The sequence below is a fragment of the Sphaerodactylus townsendi genome, linkage group LG04 (assembly GCF_021028975.2).
Source record: "Sphaerodactylus townsendi isolate TG3544 linkage group LG04, MPM_Stown_v2.3, whole genome shotgun sequence".
Taxonomy (NCBI): domain Eukaryota; kingdom Metazoa; phylum Chordata; class Lepidosauria; order Squamata; family Sphaerodactylidae; genus Sphaerodactylus; species Sphaerodactylus townsendi.
This window is the reverse complement of record NC_059428.1, coordinates 44695818-44714838: the sequence shown is the minus strand read 5'-3', so window position 1 is coordinate 44714838 and position 19021 is coordinate 44695818. Positions and strand designations below refer to the sequence as shown.

Below are 19021 nucleotides of genomic sequence, written 5' to 3'. Positions count from 1 at the left end.
TACCTGAGTAAATCTCTTTGATTTTTCTAAGTCAATAATCCTGGTATTACAAAACCTGTAAGATCACTGATGCACAAATACCATACATACTTGTGTAAAAGTCGACCCGCACATAAGTTGAGACACCTAATTTTACCACAAAAAACTGGGAAAATGTATTGACTCGCGTATAAGTCGAGGGTGTGAAATGCAGCAGCTACTGGTAAATACCAATAACATTACATTAACTGAGGCAGCAGTAGGTTAAATGTTTTTTAATATTTATTTTAAAAAAAACAGTAAACTAGCTCTGTAAGTGGAAAAGACAGTCAACAAGAACAATATGGTATCAACAATAACTTTAAAAGTACAAAAAGCTTTTTGTAAGGAAGGGTTTTAAACAATGGATCTTACAATAAAAATTGGAATGAACATGCCTGCTCACTGTGACTCAAAACTACCCTGCTTTTTAAAAGAATAGTTCATTATTTTTAGCGTACATATTTTTAAAATTGCATATGGCAGGTGTCATTTTAGAAGGGACAGTCACACAACCTGTCAGGGGTGGAATGTTTATGTTAGCAGTACCAACATTTCAGAGTATCTTTAGGAGACCCTCCTGATGATACCACCCAGGTTTGGTGAAGTTTGGTTCAGGGGGTCCAAAGTTATTTGGTTCAGGGGGTCCAAAGATTTAAACAATGGGGGATGGGAGCACCCACTTTGGGGATCCATAACTTTGGACTTCCTGAACCAAACATCACCAAACCTGGCTGGTATCAGCAAGAGATTATCCTGATGATACCACCCAGGCTTAGTGAAGTTTGGTTAAAAGGTCCAAAGTTATGGACCCTCAAAATGTAGCCCCATCTACTATTAGCTCCCATTGGAAACAATGGGGGCACCCCCTTTGGGGGTCCATAACTTTGGACCCCCTGAACCAAACTTTACCAAACTTGGCAGGTATCATCAGGAGTGTCATCCGATGATATCCTGAAATTTTGGTGCCACTAGCCTACAAACTGTGCCCCTGTAAGCCCGACAAAGTAAAAACCCTAAAATATTTTTTAAAATACATCTGACTCGTCTATAAGTCGAGGGGGGCTAAAAACTCGACTTATACACGAGTATATACAGCATATAAGAAAATTTCCACTTCCTTAACAATAAACAAGAAGCAAGTACCACTTCAAACTGCATTCACATCTGCAATTCCTTCACAGCTGAATGAACATATGAAGTAGTATATCAGATCACTGGAAATACCAGTCACAATTAGTGCTGCACTGACTAATAATAACTACTATAGAGATGTGTTTATAACCAGTATCTTATTATGACCAACAACCTACAAATAGTAGTAATCAGTACAAGTAATGTAACTGAACAGTATGCAAGTTACATGTACATAATAAAAACTAAAATGGAAAAAATGGAAAAAAATCCCAAATATACATGACTGGTTTTTTAGCTTTACATCTAAATGCCCATCCGAAGGAACTCTCAAAAACTTCTGCCTATCCACTGTTGAAAACAGGAGGTTTGATAAACCTTTGATCTGATTCAGAAGGCCTGTTATATTATGTGTGTTTTAAGAAACATCTGCTGTAGAACTGCTCTCCCTATGTGCCAGGAAACGCTTAGCATGTTGAAATTTTACCCTAGTTCTATACTATATCATGAAAATGTTTACTTACTGAACATTTGTTTCCAACTCCTTTAAACACTGAAAGGTATATCCAAAAGGCAATGCTCACCTGCAAAATTATGTGCAATACAATCTATGACCACCACAATAAGTGCATAATTCTCCTCTTCTATTTTTTAACACTTTCCATTTACAAACTTTACATTTCTTTCCTACTACAGTTTTTTAAAGAGACAAAAATAAGTATCATTTTTAAAATGTTCTTACGAATGTTTATACCCGCCACAATTAATACTGGATCATTTAAAAAGTTATTAAAATATGATGTGATGCTAGATTAATATTTCAAAACTGGATAATATTCTGTATACTATTTCCTGTAGTTCTTACCATTTGCTGAAGGAATTGCTCCACCAGCATAGCAGTTCATAGGACTGAGTGCCAAGCAAGGCATTACAAGCAAGCAAATTTGCAGGCAACTGAGGCAAATTTTGATTTTATTTCATGCCTACCTTTAGACTATTCAAGTCATGGCAAAAATGTCATTTCTGGAGGTAGAAAGAAATATTAATTCTGCATTCCAAGCACAGTACCTAATATCAGAATTTGTATTCTCCACAACTTCTTGTTAGTGATACTGAAGGTATTATAAGCATGTATTATAAGCTTGTTTAATATAAATTTACCACAAGTGTTGATGCCTGTGTCCTAATCTTTCAGAGAAATTAGCTGGTACTGAAGGAGTTCTGTCATAATGTTTGCTCTTCAGCAAAACATAAATATCTTAGAAACCAAATTTCTTCTACTTAAGAAGATTAATGAAACTGCTAACACCTCCATTGCAATACTAAAAGTTTGCATCCATTCAAGCACTAGAAAGAAGGAAGCGGCCTTTAAGAAACAGACAAAATGTACGGGAACAGAAATAATGTGGGAATGGTTCAGGAAGAAGAAAATATTATTAAAAGATTCTTGCAGATAAAAGGAAATGGGGGTGATACTTCAGAAGTGTAGCAAACTAGAAAGAATAGGGTAAGCAATTAATCTGGAATGAGACGCCACAAAGAACATAGGTTGTTCCCTGCATTTGGGATCAATGAAGTGGTAATGCAAGGCAGATTTTAGTCATGGGATTTGATTATACATCCTAGATAAGAAGTTGATACTGGTTTGATTTTTAAGTTACCCTGATATTTATACAGAACTGCATGGCATTAATTTACATTAACAGCAAACACCAATGTGCAGCTTGGTGCTCACAAGGATAATAAAACTATCTTTTCTAAGCAACTAAGGAATACAGTCCTCTTTACTTTTTTCAGCTGTACAGGTTAAAAGTAAAATATGAATGCAACACAGAGGTTTTTGAAAGCACAAGCACCGTAGAGTTACACTAAAAAAGTGAGATTGCCTACACCTTCTGCTTTGAGTTTTCTTTGGTGGCAAGCTGAATTTTGTTGATGTAAAACAACTCTCTTCTGGTAGGGTTACCAATCTTTGGCGGATTACGCATGGGACAAAAACAGCGGTGTGAAAATGGTGTAAAATGGTTTAAAACGGTGTAAAAGGGCTTACACCATTTTCACACAGCTGTTTTTGGCCCATGCAGAATCTGCCTTTGTATGGGACCTAGAATTACAAATAACTTTCAGACTACTGAGAATAGTTCCTTGGGAGAAAATAGCTGCTTTGGAGGGTGAACTCTATAGCATTCTACTCAAACTTCCTTCCTTACTTCCCCTCCCCAAATACTTCCCCTCTCCTCCCCTCCCCAAATCCACCCTCCCACAGGTTCACCCAAATCCTGGAACTTCTGAAATTGCCCAAAATGGAGCTGACAACCCTAATTACAAATGCTGTTTAGATTACAGAGATCAATCCCCTCAAGAAAATGGCTGCTTGTCCTGGATTATTTGTGGCTGCTTGTCCTGGATTGTTTGTTGCTATCCAAATAAGCCAATTCCCTGTTTGATTTCTACTGTTTACAGCAGGAGTTACAAATGCTATATTTGTGATTGCACATTGTTGCTATATCTGGTTAGTTAGTTAATTACATGCTAAATTCAAATCAGAACGAATCTGTCAGGACAAATACCTGTATTAAAACAATATTTTTTTCCTGACAGAAGAAGAATCTAAATTTAGAATAAATATAATACATTAATCATTACAAAATCAATTTTAAGAAAAGGTCTAAATTGGACTTGCTTTAATTCTGCAAATGATTTTTTAAAATCAGATAATTTGAAATCAGTTTAAGTGTTTTCCTACAGTACATTTGAATTAGCATACTTTTAAAAAATCTGTATGAAAAATAGTGAAAAAACAGATGTTACACATCCATACATTGTGAATGTCAAAATTCTACAACCAAAATGAATTGTCCATTAGAAATAACTGAAGCATATACATAGTAAAAACTCATTTCAAATTATAATATAATAAACTACATCAAAATTTCATAAAATTCAGATGGTACATCTGGTCTGTGGATAGAAAACTAGACCTAAAATCAGATTGCTCAGAGCACTCCCAGAATAGCAACTTATCTCCAAAGACAACACAGATTATTCCCCTGGAGAAAATGGCAGCTTTGCAGGATGGACTGTAAGGCAATATATCCATGCTAATGTCCTTTCCCAAATCTTGTCCTCCCTAAGTGCCATGCCCAAAATGTCCAGGAATTTCCCAGCCTGGATACATTAATTGTATTTTGAATAAACATTATAGGCTGGAGCTATCAGACTTAGTTTCAAATTCCATTTCAGTTTTATAATCACAGGAAGCAACCCTAAACCCTATCAGAAGTTGTCCCAAATTATTCAATGAGGTTGACTCTCAGAATTACAACCAAAGATTAGTTTTCCAAAGTAACTTATCAGTAAAAAGTAAACTCTAATAAGCACTCTGTTCAAGAAAAGTGTTATGTAAGTGATACAGGCTTGCAAAATGCTCCCACCAGTAAGACTCAGCTCTGAACAACTAGTGGCGAAGTTTTAGAAAAATAAAAGATTTATTCCAGAATACATACTTTTAGGACACACATACTAGACAAGAACAGGGATGGCATTCTCAGGGGCCACTCCATTCTCCAGGCAACTTAGCCACAGACCTAATAGTCCTATCTACTTTTAGTTATAATTAATTTACAAATACAAATGTTATCTTCATTAAAATTTGTTAAAATCAGGTGGTGGTGGTGATGGTGGTGACATGAAGTTGCCTTGGAGAACAAATCTAGCCAGGAGGTTGCCAGCAGGACATCCCTGAATTACAGCAATTATATTTAAAGCTGTGTGTCCCCATGGTCATCAACAGGAATGAATCAATTTAAATCCACATCCTCTTACTTCACTGGCTTGTGGAATGCACTGTGCAAGTAAAAGCCTCCCTCTCACAGAGAGCTAGCAAGTAAGTGCAACCAGTGTGACTGGGCATATCTACTTTTTTTTTACTGTCAAGTCACAGCTGAGTTATGGTGACTCTATGGGGCTAACAATGCAAGAGACATTCAAAGGTGGTTTGCCATTGCCTGCCTCCCTGTCATGTCCCTGGTCTTCCCTGGTAGTCCTCCTTCCAAATATTGACCTGGCCTGACCACGTTTAGCTTCCAAGAATTGATTATGTCAGGCTATCCAGGTCAGGGCTACTATACCTATACCAATACAAAAAATATAACTATTTTTTGGTACTGAATATATTCTAGGGCTATCTGAGATACTCTGATCCTAAGTGTTAAAATGTTTTTTAATTGCTTTTCAACTGAAGAATCATTCAGTGGGGTAGGGACCCACAAACATCTAGGAAGAGGGGAAAAATAAACTATTAGGAGATTTTCCCCGTCATGCAATATACTACAGCGCTACTGAACCCCCAGGCTAGATGGACACCTTTCTGCTTACCTAGGCCTGAACCACAGCAGTTTAGCGTTACAGTACACTTGTTCTGACTGTTATGGACTAGAGGTAGGGGAGAAGGAAACTTTGAGTATGTGGAACTTGTACCTTACCGGTAGGTGGCCACATTTCTCTACCCTGCATATAGTCATTACACTATCAGAGTGAATTATAATATTTACAATTAACTATAAAGCAACGAGAATAACTATTAAGACTAATTCTCAGCATACTTGTTCTCTCTTTTAAAATATTCACTATCTCAAACACAAAGGAAATAAACCTTTACTATTAATATTGTCTAATACACTACTGCAACTACTACGATTTAACATAAAAAATGTAAATGCTTTAAAAAATAGAAAGACATCATCGATGTCCCCACAGAATGCTAAATAAATTATCAATTTTATATTAAAACATTTAACCTTTATACTCAAGAGTGATTCTCCTAATCTAATTTAATAGCATTGTTAAATTTTTTAAGGAGCAAATTTTTGAGGAATGCAATACTGTATATGCACAATTAAGGAATATATGATCTATGTATATCTCTGATCAACTGATTTGTATTGTGGGCACAAGAAACATTCTGTTAGACCAGTGGTGGCGAAACTATGGCACTCCAGATGTTCATGGACTACAATTCCCATCAGCCCCTGCCAGCATGGCTAACTGTGTTAGAGTGTTAAACTGCCAGCATGGCCAACTGTGTTAGACTGTTAAGTAACACAAGACGGCAGTTTTCTATTTTCCACTCACGGCAGTTTATATTATAGAAAGGTAAATACTGCTGTTTGCAATTTTATCTATAAGACCACTTTCAGTTTTCAGATGTCTATCTTAAATTAATTTAAATATAGAGTTTCTCATTGATAACTCTATGATGTTCCAAAATAATAATCCTTTAATTAAACAAACAGCAGTTACTTCCTGAACACTAAATGCTCAACAAGTATATTGTGGAATCTTTCAGGAAGTTTCCCTGTATTTGAGGGGGACGGAGAAACATATATGGGACTTCCAATGTGACACATTGGAACAAGTACAAAGTTACAAGGAAATAAAGTTGCTTTGTAATTGTAACACAGAAGGGCTTGAGCAGATCAATAAAATAATATATGTCACTGAACTCTAGTCTTAATATACCTCAAAATCACCCCCTGAACTACATTTAAACTTGTATTATATTTTACATAAATAATTATACATCCAACATGCCTGGGTGGATACTTTAATTCACATGAAACATATGCACATATCCACCATATTAGGTGTGCAGAGTGCCGTTAAGTTATGCCAATCCTATATTTTTCAAGACAAGAGATGTTCAGAGATAGTCCGCCATTGCCTTCCTCTGCACAGTGACCCTGGAATTACTTGGTAATCTTCCATCCAAATACTAACCAGGGCTTACCCTGCTTAGTTTCTGAGATCTGATGAGATCGGAATAGTTTGGGCCATCCAGAGCAGTAAGTCATTAGTTATTTCTAATGAGCATAAATATATACATTGTAATTCTGAGTAAGTTAGGTAGGCCTGATTTTCATGGAATTCTATATTCTAAATGAGCATACACAGGATTTGGAACACACAGCCCAATTCTATGTATGTTTATTTAGAAAGAGGTCCCACTGAGGTCAATGAAAATTTCTCCCAGGTAATTGCAGACTGGACTGTATCCTTACAGTGCCATCCTAAGAATAGTTAAATTTTTCTCACCCATTGATTTGAATGAATTTAGAATGATGGAGCTCTGGCACTACATATTAGTCACTTAATTATGGGTACTAGGCAAGTTCATTTGCTGTGGATCCATACAAATGGTTTAAAGAGTTTTTTAAAAGTCTGATTGCCTTTGAAGTGCCGCCTACAATTCTACAAAATGTAAAGTTTAGTCAAAAATTCATCTCTTCTGATTAGCACAAAACTTGTTGCAAATCTGACATTTTTCCTTCCACTATACGAAGCATTCTGTTGTATATTTTTTTAGTTATGCCCAAAGAGTGAACTACTGAAACCTTCAGTGTTGTTACTATCAGCTCTGGCAGTACTTTTCAGTTCTATGCTGCCCTATTACTAACATAGTTAAAGCACTTTCTAGTAACGACGCAACTAATTAAAATCAAAGGAGAACTGAAAGACAACACTAGTACAGTAGCAACAACTGAGACATTTCACTGTTTGAAATTGAGACACTTTAAAATATATGCACCCTGTGGGGAAAAGTTAGAGGATTCCCTGCAGCCCTGCATACCTGTTGTATCTTGAAAGAAGTAGTAGATGTTCTGTGCTACCACAAAGATAAGACAGCCACTTTTTGAACAGGAACGCGACGGTTCCCTGCCAGTGTTTACAAGTGGACATCATCAACCAGAAGAAAGAGTGATGATGTATGCAATGCACAGAATTAGTCCATAAGCAAAAAATGTTGCATTATGACTCTCAAAGACTAGTGTTTCAAAATACATAAAATATAGATGAGATTAAAATGAAAAGCAGGGACACAGACACTCTGAAATTAACTATGAATATGCAAGATTAAAATGCACATTTAGGTTTGGGACACTATGCCCAAAGATGCCTCCCTCACCATGAAACATTACTTTTTTAAAAATCCACACTTTAAAGAGTTTATAACTTTAAAGAGTTCCTAAGACTAGTTAAATAAAAATCAGTTTTCAATGAACCTGAAAATTTTTCTGAATCATAGAGTTGGAAGAGACCACAAGGGCCATCAAGTCCAGCCCCTTGCCATGTTAGGATTACACAATCAAAGTGCTCCTTAGAGTGGGCCATCCAGCCTCTGTTTAAAAACCTCCAACAGAAGACACACAATCCAAGGGCATACACCACCAAAGGCAACGTATACACAATCCAAGGCAGTGTATTCTACTGACAAAAAGCCCTTATTGTCAGGAATTTCTTCCTAATGTTTAGGTGGAATCTCTTTTCCTGCACCCTGAATTTATTACTTCTTGTCCTCATCTCTAGGGCAGCAGAAAACAATATGACATCCCTTCAAATATTTAAACATGCCTATCATGTCACCCTTAACCTTCTATTCTCCAGACTAAACATACTCAACTCGCTAAGCCGCTCCTCATAGGCCATGATATCCAGACCTTTTACCATTTTGGTTGCCCTCTTTTGGACCCGTTATACCTTGTCAATATCCTTCTTGAATTAAGGTGCCCAGAACTGGACACAATATTATACATGAGGTCTGACCAAAGCAAAATAGAATGGTACTATTAAATCCCTCAATCTAGGCACTATATTGCATTGGCTTTCTCAGCTGCCACATCACACCGCTGACTCATGTTTAGTCTGTGGTCTACTAAGACTCCCAGATCCCTTTCAGATATACTGTCGTCAAGTCAAAGGTCATTTAACTTATATCTATGCATTTTTTCTAAGAATAGTATTTTACATTTATCTTTGTTGAAATTCATTTTATTAGTTCTGACCCAGCTCTCTAACCTGTCCAGGTCATTTTGAATTCTGACCCTGTCTTCTGGGCTATTAACTACCCTTCCTATTTTGGTGTCATCGGCAAGACCCTGAATAATTTTCCATCATCTGTAGAATATCATGACATATAATACTATGCAAGAGCACCAGCCCTGCACTCAATCCTATCCACTTTTTCATTTCCAAACATGATGTGTTTTTACATATTAAGAAATCTAAAAAGTGATGACATTGCTATCTTCCCTCTTTTCCCAACAGAATTTGTAGATTCTGCTCCACTGATTCAACATGACTGCTGCAGAACTTTCTTAAACTTAATATTCACAGAACTAGTTTCAAGATACATATGGAAGTAAAGCAAGGCCTGAGCAGATAAATACAAAGGTTAAGAGTGGTGGACTCTATAATCTAGAGAGCCAAGTTTGTTCCCCACTTTTCCACATGAAGCCTGCAATGTGACCTTGGGCCAGACACAGTTCTCTCTAAACTCTCTCAGACCACATAGAAGCAGGCAATGGCAAAGTACCTCTGAATGTCTCTTGCCTTGAAAACCACATGGGGTCACCATCAGCCAACTGTAATTTGACAGCATTTTCTACTACCAGGCTGATAGACATACATTCCAACCACAAATTGTGTGACTTAGAAAGTTTCTCTGATAAATTAATGTGGTCCCAGCCTAAGATGTTAGACAAACCAGAGGAACTGCAGTAGGCATATTCACAATCAAGTGATTGTGAAGTCAATAATTCTACAGTGCAGGTGGCACTTTGTTTTTAACCATTATACAATGTCCAGGTCCACCCAAAGAGAGGGGGCTGAAAGGTTTACTGGAAGCATTCACCCTCCCCAGGGCGCTCATCCTGCGTGGGGAGAGGGGCAGACGCCCTGGCAGCCAGGTGACCCACAACCCAACTACCACAAAACTCGGAGGTCTGGGCTGTGACGGCTTCCTGCTTGGACACCAGCGCGTGGTGGGGGGCGGTGCATTCCTGGGAGTGGAGCTGATATTAGTCAGCTACCTCCCAGGGTTTAGGGCTTGTTGCATAGTTCAGCCTTTTTGTGGTGTATGCCCTTTAAATCCTATGGAGAGTTTCCATGCCGCCAAAAAGCTCTATTGGAGGCAGTGGGGCAGCATCTCACTGGCTCTGCTTTCCATCACCTCCGAGTTTTGATGTGCATGGAGTAAGGCCTGAATATACATCAATCCTGCAGCAGATAATGCAGATCTAGCAGAATACTCCTGTTAACCACAGACATCTCCAAACAAGAAAGAGCCTGCTGACAGATTAGCAGGGCTGCAGTATTAAATAGTTGCTATTAATTTGCTTTTTCAATTTTGTAACTTTAAACAAATGCTGGTTTCCAGGACAAAGCCAAGAACAATGCAAGGTAGTTCTTCATGTTTCTAGAAACTGTACCTAACATAGTTAATTCTAACAATTCACTATCATTTAAGAATTAATAGACAATTAATGGTGCAATCTTTATCAGTTACACCTTCTTAAAACACCAAACTCTCTTTTTTTCTTCAATAAGGTTAATGCTTTACAAATTTGTATACAGTCATTTTTAAATTGGTCAAATGGCCTAGCTGGAATGATAAGTGCTTGAATCATGAACAGCTCAAGCAGAGTGATACTAGAGGAAGACCACATTCCCACTCCCCCCACCACACACCCCTCAAGTCTTCTACACCCCAAAACTGTGCTTCTGCAGATCAGTGACTCTGAAGGAAGCCTAAGAACCAAATGGGCAGTCTGCGGCAGGAGAGGGGGGAAAACAGACAAAAATTATCCTCCCATCCTATGCAAGTAGAAAAGCCATTCTGATGGGGGAGCTGCTTCTATTACCAAATTAACAATACTTCAGGATTCAAACTTGGTCATTTGGCAGCTACTGAACTGGCAGCTATAGTATCACTTCTAACAAACTGCCACAGTTGTATGAAGAGCAAGCTACCTGGGTCTAGTTGCCCTGGCAAGGATTGCTAAAGGGAGATCTTGAGATAGTAGAGAAGCTAAACAGATTTTGTGCATCTCTGCTTATTGTGGAAAGTGTGCATATATCCAGGCTTCAGCCACTCTTTTCAGGAAGGGAATTTGAAGAACTGAGACAATATGAAGTGATGGGAGATGAAGTTCTAGACCAAAAAGCTCCAACGTTTTAGAGTTCTTTGAGAAAGATAATAGTCGCCTGGTAGGCATTATGCTTTTGGATTTTCAAGGCATTCCTGAGTAAACTTAGCTGTCCTGGGATAAGAGGACAAGTCCTTTTATGGATTAAAAATTGGTTATACAAAAAGAAGCTGAGAATAGGAATAAATGAACAGTTATTTCAATGGAGAAGGCAAGCAGTCCTACAAGGAATGGAATGGGGCCAGTGTTATTTAATTTGTTTGAAAACGATCTGGAGCAGGAAGTGAGCAGTATAATGGCTAAGCATGCAGATGATACAAAATTATTTAGGATGGTAAAACCCAAGAATGACAGAAGAGTTCCAAGAAAATCTCCACAAATTGGGTGAGTAGGCAACAATATGGCAGATGAAGTTCAATGATGGTAAGTATAAAGTGATGCACACTGGAACAAAATTCCACCTTTAAGTACAAGCTAATGTGATCTGAACTTGCTGAGACTGACAGGGAAAGAGACATTGGGGTCACAGAGGATAGTTCAATGAAAATGTCAACCTAGTGTGCTACAGCAGTGAAAAAGCCAAACTCTAAACTGGGGATTATTAGGAAAAAGATTGAAAATAAGTCAGCCAGTGTTATAATGCCTCTGTATAGATCTATGGCAAAGATTTGAGTCCAGCTGATATTTACAACCATTGCTATTACAAGCTAGGAAAGAACTCTCTTGGTAGAAACAAAATGCTGTGAGGTTCTAAGAGGAAGACTACTAAACAAATTAATTATTGAAGAGTGAAAAATTTTTCATATGCACAAGGCCCATCATTTCACCATTTTTTGGAAGACCAGTTACTAGCATGGAAACAACACAGTTTCAGTTGAGCAACAGTGGATTTTTTATCTGTATAACAAATAAATATAAATATCCTATGGGCACAATGGATCAAGGAAATGTTTAAGTCTCAAGGAAACTGATGCCTTAAGATTACAATCTTATTTTCTACTAAGTATACACAATCAGCCTGCACATCTTTTAGCTTTTATTTCAATGTCCAGTAGAACCTAAAGATACATACCTTTCTCTGGATTGAACTTGATAGCTTACATAGACTCTGTCCATTTATACAACTGGAACAGCATTTCAAAGTTGTCAGGATTGGAGCCAACACTGAGATTTATCTGAAAGTATTGTTAGAGTTTCCTTAAAACCAAATTAGTTAGCCAAATGGAGAAACTGTGTTTAAAATCTTAACCTTACAGATGTTCTACATACAAAGCATCCAAGAAACTGATCACAATCAAGGCTGAAGAGAATCCCATTTAAGACACATTTTCATGACAAGAGATGTTCAAAGGTGTTTGCCACTGCCTGCCTTGGTGTCACATTATTTTCCATTAAGCAAGACATTTAAACATTTCCTTGGCTCATTCCGCACATGTAGAATAATGCATTTTCAAACTGCTTTCAGTGCTCTTTGAAGCTGTGCAGAATAGCAAAATCCACTTTCAAACAGTTGTGAAAGTAGTTTGAAAACGCATTATTTTGTGTGTGCGGAAGGGGCCCTTGCTTTTTCTTTCATCGACACTACACTTTAGGGTTACTCTGAGCCAGGATTGACTCTATGACTATGGACAATTTTTTTTAAAAAAAACCTCCTTCTTTAACCTATCATTTTTATTTTTCTAATGAATATATCCCTTTAACACTTTAATCGCAATCCAGACAATTCAATCAAACTTATTATAATAAAATTCTCAAAACTCATCTCTCTTTCCAGCTTTTACACTAAGGAAACAAAACTGTACCATTCTACCCCATTTTATCAGACCTCGTGGACAGAATTTATATACTGAAGGTTTATCTATCATTTTATTCTGAATGTTATGGTCCCAAAAGCTCAGGGTGAAACAATACTTAATATTTTTAAAAGTTCAATGTACCTAGAATGAATTACCTTGTTGTAATCCTTATAACCACCACATAAAATAAGCCAGTATTATACTTCAGCTGGTGAGCAGAGATAGTTATATATCTAAAGCCCTCTAGTGATTTATAACCAAAGAAGAGTTGAACCAGAGACCTCCTAGTTTGTGACTTATTTGCCAGTATACTACAATAACCCTATAGTATGGTACAGATATAAGAAAAGACGGTATATAAATTAAATTCCTGTCTCTTAACCAATCTCCCACAGGTTCTAATCAGTAAGCACTTGAGTCTATAATGTGTCTTCACTTTAGAAACATGAACCTTTTTTTAAAAAAAACCTATATTTTTGAAACAATTGACCTGTTTTTAATATATTTAAGATTTTTTAAAATAACTTCTTTTAAAACAAAACTTTGGACTGCAGATTACATGGCTTAATAAGAAATCTGGGCAATAATGTTTGCTTGGAAATAAGAGGTCCAAGTCAAGAAAGTACAGTGAGAATTTATTTTCTCTGAACCTATTATAACAAGGCATGCAGTCCAGCCAACGTGATTAGAATGCCAGTACTCAGAAGATACAGTAGCCACAGCATAAGTACATCATCCATTCCATGGCCACATGATAGGGACCACTGATGGTCAAAGGAGGTAACTTCAAAGGTATATGAATAACACTTTCGATTACACTTGACTATTTATAAAAACATAACATTTTCATTAATTGTGTGTTACTATCTTGAGGAATGAGATACAGCTTTCTGTTCTGCATCTTCTGTAACTAAATATAGGTTTGAACAGAATGGGTTCTGGACTATCACTCACCATTCTTAAAATAAGCTTCATAGTTCTAACTAGCATTTATACCTAATAAACCCTAGTTTAAAATCTCATCAAAGTATCAATATTATTAAAACGGTTAATTCTGACCGTTTTATAACTGTGTTGCCTACATTAACTATTTGCAAAGAAAATGAAATGTGAATTTTCAAAGCAAACTGGCACAGAGTATTTCAAAGTTGGATGGACTTTGTTACCAACTTCTGGAAAGTACCTCTAAATTTACTTACTATTATTAAAAACTTAGAGATATGTTACCTTTTCAGCTGCCAAAGTTTTGACAGAGTTTCACATATTTTTTATAAACTGATGGAACTTTCATAAAGTTACCTCTTCACTGAAATTAAGTTTTGCATTAAAATGCTGACCTTTTAAAAACAAATGGTAAAACAGAATCTGTACATTTTAACGTTTATAATTTCTATATTTATAACCCCACTTGTATCCCCAACAACCTTCTCCCCACAAATATGATATGCTTATTGGGCCAAAAAGAGACGTGTGTGTGTGTGTGTGTGTGTGTGTGTGTTTTGGGGGGGGGGGGAACCTGAAGAAGTATCTTCCCTCTGAAAAAAAGGAACCAAGCAGCCAGTATCTTAATAATAACAATAGCCCTTTTTCCCCTGTGTGTACAGTTTACATACTTACCTAGGAAGGCAAATGGAAATTAACAGGCAGAGGAAAATGAAGCTGTCTCCAACCCTTTGTCATGTGATAGTGACCTATAAAGTATCAAATAAAGGCATACCATCAGCATACTATGATTTTACAATATAATGCAACTGGCCCACAACTGCAGGAGGGATCCCAAACTTGCAACTTAACCCCTCCCCCATCCATTCCATACCAAATTTTTATTAAAATGACATTCAAGTTGTCACTTTTAAAAACATAAAAGAAGCACCATTTAAATAAAGGGAATTGGGACCCAGCAAGTGGTAAAGATCAAATTAGGGACCATCAGCACCCTTGGCGTTTTGCTGTCTTCTCCATGTCTTCATGGATAAGGACCCAACATGGCAAATAGAAAGTTGAACTCAGACAGCAAATGGGAATCAAAACAGGAAGAAAGTCCCTCGATGTGGACATGTAATCGGTCAATCCGATAAATATAAGCATCCTCCTCCACCACCACCAAATGAAACCTCAGACCCAGACTGCAGATAACAGGTCTACAAGAAACACTGTTGTGACGTCGTAGCACAGTTTCAGGTAATTCCCATTTGCCGATCCTTCTGGTAAGATGCCCCCCATCGCAATCGAGAAAAAGGAAAATATGAGCTCGACTGGAGTCTCCTTCCAAGACACGGGAAAGGAAGCGCTTGCAAGCCACCCCCACCCGGCCAGCCACCTACCCCAGGAAGCGAAGTGTAGGCAGGGCTGCCCGGGTCTGGGGGTGAAAGCGAAGGTTATTAAACATGGAGAGCAGCAGCTGGGAACACAAGCCCGGCGCTTTCCCTCCCTCCTCCTGGTCACCATCAAGTTTGCATCTTAGTTACAAAATGTCGATCTTAAAGGCTGACAAGACACGGGGAGAGAAAGAAAGAGAGTCCATCTTGCTTGGGGGGAGGGGGGCAGTGGGAAGAGAGGAGCAAGCATGTACCAATCTCAACCTCCCCGAGGATAAGTCTGCACAACACCTTGTAAGAGAACCGAGGAAGCAGGCGGGGAGAATGGGGGGTGGTCGAAGAGTACGAGGGAGATGCAGGATCTGCCCCACTCCTCCTCCGCTCGTTGCCTCCCCAGCGAGATTGGGTGAATCAGGCTGGCAGCAAACACCTCCCCATTGCCGCCGCCGCTGCTACTCCTCCTCCTCCTCCCCGCGGGCCCGAGCGATGATCCCGCGGCTGCTGCTGCTGCTGCCACCGGGGAGGAGGAGGTGCTGCTGGAGCCACATGGAAGCCCAGACTCCTTGCGGCTGTTCCATCTCTGCGAGGGGAAGTGGGGGGGGAGACCAGAGCCCCAGAGAGTGGGCGTCTGGGTGGCAAACAGCCCCCTTCTGCCTCCTCTACGGATGGGGCCGGCAACCTGGACGTGTCACGCACAGGGCAGGCAATGGTTGCAAAGCCCCAGGCCGAGTGACCATCCTCGGCAGCCTGCTCTTCCTGCCACCCCCGGGCTTCTTCTACCCCCTACACTCGCCTCTGACAAACTTTCCAACAAGATCCACGGGCGAGAAGTCGCTCATTTCCTCCTCACGCTTCGGAAAGCGAGGAAAAATCATTCAAAAAGCCGGACGAAGCTTACCAAGGGGTGGACGCAACCCGGACATTTTCTTAACACCCCCCCCCCGCAACAGACAGGAAAGGGGGGTAGCTTGTCTATGCCTGCCCCCCCCCCCCCCCCGGGCTCTGTGTCGTACATGTTGTCTGAGCTTCTCCTCGCATCGTTTCATTTTACCTTCCTCATTCAGCGGCAGCGGATTGCTACAGAGATCTTTCTAACCCGAACCTACCGCTTTCCAGATCCCGAGATTAACGAGGCTTTCCTCTGTCCCCTCCCCCGGCCTTCGCAAAAAAAAAAAAAAATGAAAAAAGCCCCCGATGCCGGATCGTTTCTCTTCCCCAAGCGTGCAAGTTTCGTGCATTTGCAAATATAAAAGCCGGAGAGGAAGAAGAGGGAGGAGGTGGAGGAAGAGGAGCAGGAGGAGAGCCTGAGCTCTGTAATTCACCAGCGATCTCGCAGTAGAAAATAACAGTTGAACACCCATCTGCCGGCTGGGGGCAGCGCGACCCCCCCAACAAGGCACACATCCTCCTGCCGGAGGTGACGATCTGCAAGTTTTCTGTCATCGCGACCACCTAATGTCACAACTTACCTCCAGAAACAGGACTTTAAACTGCCAAGGCCTTCCTCTCCCCCCCTCCTCTCTCGCTCTCTCTCTCTCCACCTTAAACTTATTGACACAACATAATCCCACATTCATGCAAAATCCTGACACAGCCTCCCTCCTCCTCCGTCCCTCCCCCCTCCTCTTTTATCCTTCCTTCCTCCCGGCTTGCACTATCACCACTTTCCTCTCCCCTTCCCTCCCCCTCCCTTCTCCTCTCTAATAATTGCACATTTCGTGTTGCTGTTTGTGGAGGGCAAGTGCCTCCTTGCAAGACATGGGGCTCGCCCGGAAAACGCCGATTCCTAATTCCAACGCCGAATCGATGGAGGTTTCCCGCCCCCTGCCCCGACCCCAGCACCCTTTTCCCCCTGCCCAAAGAGTGGGACACAACCCTCAAGCGCGCCACACAAATCAATCAACGCACTGAGCCGCCTCTCTCCCCCCCCCCCCCCCTCCGCCCCTCTTACAATGAAGTTTCGCTTCTGGCAGCCCCTGTCAAGACACACATGGGGGAACCGGGGGGTTGTTTTCATGTCTCCCGTGTGCCTCCAGTGTTCAATTGTCCCCTGGCTGCTGCTGCTCTTGCCTCTGTGTGGTGAGAGGTGCTGGTTGCAAACGCAGCCTGGCACTGGCTGGCCTACCCTGGGGTTGGTGCTTCGCTTCCCCCCACCCCCTGCCAATGGACTGCATCGCATTGCAACTCACCGCCTCCCCCACTCATCCCCGAGCAGCTCCGCTCCCTGACCTTTTATCTCTCCCCCCCTCCTTCACCTCCCAAGGTTGAAGCCCCCCCTGACCTTCTCTCTTACCCCCCTCCAAAGTTTCGGAGTGGCGGCAGGAAAAGTGAATGGGGGTTGTGGCAGCCGCGGCAGCAGAAGGCGAGGGACGGCGAAAGGTCTGCGCCTTCCTCTCGGGGTCCACCCTGCCTGCTGCTGCTGCTGCTGTTGCCGGAGGAGTCCTTGGGGGCTGCCCCAATGCTTTTAAGTGAGTAATAATAGGAAGGGAAGTGCCAGGAGAGACGAGCCCTGCTCCTGCCTGGCTCAGGAAGGGGCTGGGGTGGCACTTACCTCCGACATGTGTGTGTGTGTGTGTGTGGCAGTGGCCAGCCAGTGTGCTCTTTTATGTGCAAGTGAGCAGAGGAGCTCCGAGCGGAGCCCACCACTGTACAGCGCTCCACATACAGTACACGGCCAAGCCGGAGAGACCGAAAACATTCATTTTATATAAGGCAGCCTGCCATTGGCTCACGGACTGAAGGACAGATCGGCCAGCCATACAGCTCGCCCGTTACACCCAACGAGCAACGCGCTCAGCCACACTCGCGCTGACACACACACACACATCGGACGCACACATACAGGCACTAGGGTGCACCCTAGCCATCATGTATCATTTAATCAGTCTTCCCAAGACCTGTAGGCACCTTAGCGAGGCAGGCAGAAGGAGACAGCAAACTCAGGTCGGGGACGAGGAAGGCAGGTCCGCCTCACGAGTGCCGAAATAAATAAATAAGTGCATGGCTTTCTGGAAACTGGTGTCCATTGGCTGACATGGGAGGGTTCTGTTGTAATAAACTCCAACTCCACTGGACACAGAAGTGGGGGGTTACGCTGCCGCTGTGTAGTGCCCCACAGAAAAGCAGGGCTTTGTGTGACGACTTGCCACGGGCAGCTAGTAAACAATTGCCACGGGGCAGAATTTCAGCAGTTGCTGCCGACCTAGTGGCAAAGAGGGCAGAGCCCGCAGAGAGGCCGAGAATGCCCAGCCCAGAAGTTCAGGAAGAATGAAATGCCTCTATAGGGGCCGGGGAGGGGGGGGGGGGGGTTGTAGCTACAGAAAAAATCAGCCAGACTGGAAAGGGCGAGAACAAACAAACAACAGCGGTGCAAATTTCTAATTTACTGTGATCTGTCAAAAACTCTGATCTGTCAACACCACTTCAGAACGATTATGAGAAGAACAGGTTCATGTGGTTCAGTAAAACAGGATGGATCATACACTGAAGTCGCAAATGTTATACTGTATTATTCCCTTCTTCAGATTATTACTAGGATGGCCAACAGTAATAGAGACAGTGAGGCCCATATTTAGGAAGCTGTTATTTGGGAGTTCTGTTAAATTGTCAAATTCTTTTGCATAGGATTAGAATAACAGTTGAACTACACATAGTTGTATATAATTTATACCTGACACACGGGTGCTAGTAACTGTAGTGTTATAATGATAACAAACAATAGGAATGCTGTAGATAACATACTACAACATCTTTTCTCACATGTCTGCTTTTT

General features: G+C 40.8%; 1 protein-coding gene across 13 annotated transcripts in view; it reads right to left on the bottom strand.

Annotated features, from left to right (window-relative positions):
* BBX (BBX high mobility group box domain containing) overlaps nucleotides 1-17874 on the bottom strand; it is a 133523-nt gene extending 115649 nt beyond the window's left edge. For 4 of the 13 annotated variants that reach the window (XM_048494805.1, XM_048494804.1, XM_048494817.1 and 1 more), the window contains exons 1-3: nucleotides 15541-15712; nucleotides 14549-14622; nucleotides 12208-12310 (exon numbers count right to left, since the gene is read on the bottom strand). The gene's annotated coding sequence lies outside the window, so the exon portion shown is untranslated. Of the gene's footprint in view, nucleotides 1-12207; nucleotides 12311-14548; nucleotides 14623-15540; nucleotides 15713-16300; nucleotides 16317-16718; nucleotides 16857-17200; nucleotides 17277-17542; nucleotides 17624-17800 lie in introns of those variants that run through there. The other 9 variants (XM_048494811.1, XM_048494814.1, XM_048494806.1 and 6 more) reach the window with 8 other exon arrangements.
* Nucleotides 17875-19021: the final 1147 nt, after the last annotated feature.